We start from the raw sequence: 6,326 nt of genomic DNA, 5'->3' as shown, positions 1-6,326 counted from the left end.
ATGAGACCTGCTTTCTCGTCTCCAATGTGTTTCTATGTGGTTCGCTCAAACCAATCAGCGCGCAGCTCATCTAAATATTCATGAGCATACCATATTTGGAAGAAAAGCTCTTGTTACAAATAGGGCCATATTTACAGGGTAGTTAAGGACCCATAAAATAGCATTTGGGCAATTTTCAGCCCAACCAATGTTACATACCCTATTAGGAAACCATAAGGAACAGTGTGAAATACCCTATATAATCATTCTATCACCCCTTTAAGACCTAGAATTGGCCTTTGTATTGTATGTGGATAACTTTTTAAAATTCTGAGTTTTGTGATTAGTGATAATTTAAAAAAAGCAAATGTGAAAGACAGAAATGTTGCACATACTCAAACACAGTATGTGCAACATTTCTGTGGCGGTATATTGACTTTTCACAACATATGGAATGATAATGTATGAATATGTTGAGTATATATTGATATAGTGTTACATATATGACATTTCTTCTGCTCATTGTATCCACAAGAGTCTCAGCTTTCCAGTCAGAAGGCAGTGTGCAGAAATATACAAATACACCATTTTAGGTGAAAATATAAAAATGTATACTGCATGAGAAAAACTGCATGGCATTATCATAAAATGGGAGTGTCTGTAAAGGGGAGACCTGTCGGTACCCATTGAACCCATTTTCATTCAGACATCTTGAGGTCAGAGGTCAAGGGATCCCTTTGAAAATGGCCATGGCAGTTTTTTTTTTAGTTTTTTTTTTGAAGAATAGAAAGGAAAGTTTGTGTTCTCCTGCAAATAGTTAGATTAAATCAGTTAATACTAGAGATGGCCCGATACCATTTTTTGCTTACTGATTCCGATAGCTGAACTTGTGTATCGGCTGATACCGAGTACCGATCCAATACCAGTGTGTCATATATATATTTTATTATGTTTTAACAACTGTATACTACTATCCCTGTATGGATGTGATATTATTTCTATCTTTGTTGTCGGTCTGGCTCAGGTTAAACTTTTTGTGAAACATGAACAAACCCAAACAATGAATGCTACAGATCTTTCTTTTATTATCCAGTTTGACAGTCAATTATAACGTAAATAAACTACTTGAACGTAGATTTTCTTTAGGGCTTTATTACGTGGTATCGGATTGGTGCATAAACTCCAGTACTTCCCGATACCGATACCAGCGTTTTAGGCAGTATTGGAGCCAATACCTATACTGGTATCGGTATCGGACCATCTCTAGTTGATACTTCAGGATCTTGATCTTTTATTTATGATTCTCAGCTGAAGGAAACAAGATTGCATTACCGTTGTCACTTAATATAATTTTAAAGGGGACATATGATAAAAACAAATGTCTTTTCAGTGCTAGTGCACAAACATTTAGATATCTGGAGTGTCCACCAACCAAACACTGAACCCCAAATTGTTCCCGATGGTCAGACAGCACCTTGCATGGTAGCTCACTGTCATTGGGGTGTGAATTGATGAAAGACATATAAACTGCTTTATTAATATTATCCTGCTGCTTGTAGTTGTTAAAAATCCTAACTGAGCTAGATGTGATGGGCGTTAAAAACAACACAAGACTTTATAAGACCAAAGCCTACTGTCACATTGTAAAAGAAATGTGAATTTTTTTGTAGCCAAAGTGAAATCTAATGTGACTTCTAATGAGTAATTTTTTTACTTGGATATTTGTGTCATTGACATTACTTAGGACAATCATGTTCTGCTTCTTTTTATTTCTTAAGTTGCTAAGTCAAGAGTTTGTCAGGTTGAACTATACACTGTAATATCAGAATTGTGCATGTACAGTATGTTTTATCTGATTCACTCTCAGGGCATCATGTAATTTCAGGCAGCGCTTCATCATTTCTATCTAAATAAAACATGAAATATGTCAAACTGTATGTTGTGACTGTTGTGGATGTTTCTGTGTTCAAACTTTGAGAAAAGAAACAAACTGCAAACTTCTTCTTCACTCCATCTATATAAATCTAAATATATATTTACTCAAGCAGCTGGAAGTTAACATGAATCTGTGAGAATCCGTGGAAGAACATGACTTAATAATACAGATGGACTGTAAGACTTTCAGATTAAGCTTTTCCATCATCTTTATTGATTACATAATTATGTGTATACCCAACGTTCACTTAAAAAAGTGGTATTTCCACATCCTTTAAGTCTAACTATATGCTAATTATTCTTTAAAAGCAATAACTGTCTTATGTCAGATTCAGCTGCAGGAGTTTGTCATCAATACAAATACTACCTGAGAAGATCTCATGGTAGAAGTACATTTTGTGGGATTGTTGTGGACAAAGTAGACATGGATATACACTGGTAAGAGCTAATGAAGTTTAACCATGTATCAGCTAATTTAAATAGCTCACATTGCAAATGTTCCACCAAAACAAGTTCCAACCCAGAGTTTTTTTTCTCCTATCCCTATTACTTCATAATGAAATTATCAGAAAGTATTAATCACATTTGACCTGGTTGGTGATCCAAAACGGCTGCATTTTGCCTCCAACTCACACAGTATCTCCTTTCTGTGCAAGTTAATTAACTTTTATTCTGAAGAAATTGCACCTGAAACGGTTTTACTTCTGCTGATAAAGTGGTCAGGAGATGAAGACATTTTGTGCAACAGTAAAGTTGAAACTGTGCAGTGAATTTAAGTGTCAATTTGAGGCTCTGAGGATTTTATTTATTAACCAGATGTAATGATAGTTTGAATATAAAGAGCTTTTTGCAGTTTGCACACATTATGAGCAGTTTTTGTGCAGAATTCCCTAGTCATCATAGTTCTGTGGAGATGACGTATTGTGGCGATAAGTATTTGTGCAGGAAGTGGTGCTGTTGTTGCATTAGTACCCATTAGGAGTGGCTCCACCTCCGTTATTAGAGACGTTGTGATGTTAAAGTGATGCCGATGAAGCTTCTTCCTCTTCTGTGTCTCTGCCTCCTGACTCGCTCTGGAATCACGTCTGCTCAACTAAACGGTAAGAAAACTGATTATTACACTGAGTTATGTATTTGCAAATGTAATTGTTTTCCATTTAATTTTAATCATGCTGTGGCATCATTTCTGTTTGTGTGTGTGTGTGTGTGTGTGTACAGTTTTGTCATGAGATCAATTGATCTGCATTTCCCAGAAACTGTCCATTCTGCCAACTGCCTGTAGCTTCTTTTTTTTGATAAGCTAAAGTAAAAATACATAAATACACAACATCACATACATAACATTAATGTTAAAAAAAATCAGAGTTATATTTTTGCAAATGTAATTTAATGTAATTATTGGTAATATTTGTAAACATGCAGAGGTCTGGAAACATTATTAATCAGGCTGCTCAGCTGCTGGTCATACACAAGATCTCTCTTGTATGCTCTTTAATACCATGACAACAAAGTTGTAACCATCAGGCCAAGATTTGTCCAAAACAAGGCCTCTTCATTATCTGTGTTTTGCCCAGTAGGCCTAATTGTTTCGGAAAGACGGCGATTCCACTGTAGAAACAGGTAACAGTTCCTCCACTATGTATGCTGCCAAAAGCCCATTTATCTCTGCTGTGTTTACCTACCTGTTGTTAAAACCAAGTCTTGCTGCTGGACTGGTGTCGATGGCGTGCCAAGGCACTTATCCCCCAAACCTGTTTGAGTCCTGACTCACTCAGATCTTTCAACCGAGTCTTTACATAAACTCACGAATCGCGAGTCTCTAGTATCATTAATCGGATCAGTTGAGTCCTACTACAATTCAATCTAACATGATAACAGCGCCGCACACAAACCTCTTGCAACATTAGCTACTACTAGTCCTAGCCATCTTAGCTGCCAAAAGCTTTATAACTTCCAAATACGTAGGCAACCACAACTCCACAAGTCAACTCAAGTGACTGAGTGAGCAGAGAGACAGTCCAGACAGGTTATAGGAACTTCCCGACCCGCAGACTCAGAGCTGGAAACATTGCAAGCTCGCAGATCATGGGACTCACTCGAGGACTCAGGAGTTCTTGAGTGAGTGAGTCAGTCGCGCGAATCAGCCGGCTATGTTGTCATGAGTGGATCTGTAGAGCGAGTGTAGTCTCTCCTCGAATCAGGGTGAAAAGCAAATCCACAACAAAAGCCATTCTTTCACTTCTGAAATAACATACAATGTTCTGCACGTAGCCTAGGCCTACTGTAGGTTTGGTGTATAAATGTAGTATGTTAAAATGCAATGAGGTCGAGCAGACAGTCGGAAACATTGCAAGCTCGACTCAGCTCGCAGACCACGGGACTCATCGAGTGAGTCAGTCAGTCGAATCAGCTACGTTGTCATGGCTGGATCTTTAGCAGACGAGCGAGTGAAGTTTCTCCTCGAGTCAGGGTGAAAAGCAAATCCACAACAAAAGCCATTCTTTCACTTCTGAAATAACATGCTTATAGGTGCATAGATGTAGCACATCAAAATTAGGTTGATTAATTAAAAAATAAATAATAATAATTTAATTTATTCACTGCGGGCATTTCTCCGTTCCCATTTGGTGAGTCTGCACCGAGTGAATCCACAGAACTTCGTACTACGTTAGTAGTTAGAGACAATGGGCTAGGACTGCGTTTCCTTGGCGATTTTAGCAATAATGACTCAAGTGACTCGCCCAACCCGGATCAGTGTAGCGAGTGACTCAGAATAACCCGAAGGTTCAGGATTTGAATCTCCTGGCCATGGGAGCGCGCATGCACTCAGAGAAGCAGAGTTTCCCTGCTGCGCTTCGAATTCACCTCTTAAATGGAAAAAATAGCGACGTGTGAATTGTTTAATGCGTCGGTTTAGTATTGTGGATTCATCGACGGTGTTATCCAAATTAACAAGAGAGTAATATATCAATAAATGCGTTTATTTTTCTGTAACATTATAGTGACGTGAATTGTTTAATGCATCGTTTTAGTAGTAGTAGTAGAAGATAGGCCGACCGATCTCTATCTGACTCGACATTACATGTCTACATTTTCATCTGTCCATCCTCTGCGGGTGTGGTCTGAGGATGGCCTGTCTTTGCTAACCTGTCCTGTTAATTTGGTTTAATATGGCTTTGCAATGAACACTTGTTCACCTGTTTGCCATATGTGTTACAGTAGGGAAACACATTATATCAGAAAAAAAAAACGAAAAATGTGCTTCTGTTAAATGATAAGAGTCAGAAATAGTGTTTGCAGTGAGAAGTGCCACTACACATATTGTCCATTTTACACATTGTGTTCACAGGAGCAGCTCCAGAGCCATCTGTCAAGATACTTAAAGTGATGGTTCGGAGTAATTTACCCTAGGGTCCTTTGCACCATGACCTCGAGCCAAACACCCCCCCAGAAGCTTTTTTCACCTGAGTCTAACACTGGGCGAGTTAGCGTAGAGTAGCGTTAGCCGCTGAGTAGCTTAGCGCGGGGCTAATGGACCCACGTTTGTATCTCTTAAATGACCCCACTAATAATGCCCGAAATGATACCAAAGGTCTACACTAGTACAAATAGGTTATGCTCTCATAAAACGATGGATTGGAAAGTTTGTACCTGTAGTCTTTCTACCTGTTTAAGGTAAGTAGGCTGGTGTGTGCATTGTTGTTGAGGGATCACCAGCAGGGACATTGTTTGACTCATTAGCAGGGGTGTGGTCAGCACATGTAGCCAACCATCATCAACTCTTGTATTTAACAACTGGCATTTGTTTGAAGGGGCAGCTTCAGTGGCAGACTCCTCCGACGAAGACTCAGAAGGACAAATGAGTCCACGAAAGGGTCTAAGCGGGAGTTCTTTTGGAAGGCCAGGTGAGCTAAGTATCTTTTTACCTTTTCAATCATGTGTACATTTTTCATTTCTGTTCGTGTTTCCTATCAGCCTCGGACATGTTCACAACAGTACCAGATCCAAACCACCCTTGCCTACTCTTTCACCCAAACACTAGTGATGGCAGTCTGACACTGAAGCTTCAATACGTGCTTCAGACCATTAACTACAATTCCATTTGAAGCTCTGCTCCAAAGGTTGCTTTGGTACGGAAAAAATCACGTGACATCAGAGATTGGGACTTGAGTCTGAGACTCGGACTCGAGTCGCACTTAAGTCACACAAACAGCTGACTTCAGATGACTCGGACTCGACCCAAAAGACTTCAGACTTGACTTGCGACTCGACCCAAAAGACTTCAGACTCGAGCTTCGAGACTCGTCAACAACCCGTTTTCATACAATTATTGCTTTTTAAATCTAAATTTATTCATGTATTTCTATTTTCTTTTATTGCTGCATATACGGGGAAACATATGATGAGCTGTA

General features: G+C 39.1%; 2 protein-coding genes across 3 annotated transcripts in view; one reads left to right on the top strand and one right to left on the bottom strand.

Annotated features, from left to right (window-relative positions):
* Positions 1 to 6,326, top strand: part of LOC120557668 — a 1,015,838-nt gene that overhangs the window by 469,060 nt on the left and 540,452 nt on the right. The gene's annotated exons all lie outside the window — the stretch shown is intronic.
* LOC120557124 overlaps positions 1 to 6,326 on the bottom strand; it is a 655,636-nt gene that overhangs the window by 562,910 nt on the left and 86,400 nt on the right. The window lies entirely within an intron of this gene.

This window comes from Perca fluviatilis, chromosome 4 (assembly GCF_010015445.1).
Source record: "Perca fluviatilis chromosome 4, GENO_Pfluv_1.0, whole genome shotgun sequence".
Taxonomy (NCBI): Eukaryota; Metazoa; Chordata; class Actinopteri; order Perciformes; family Percidae; genus Perca; species Perca fluviatilis.
This window is presented reverse-complemented; position numbering and strand designations above follow the sequence as displayed.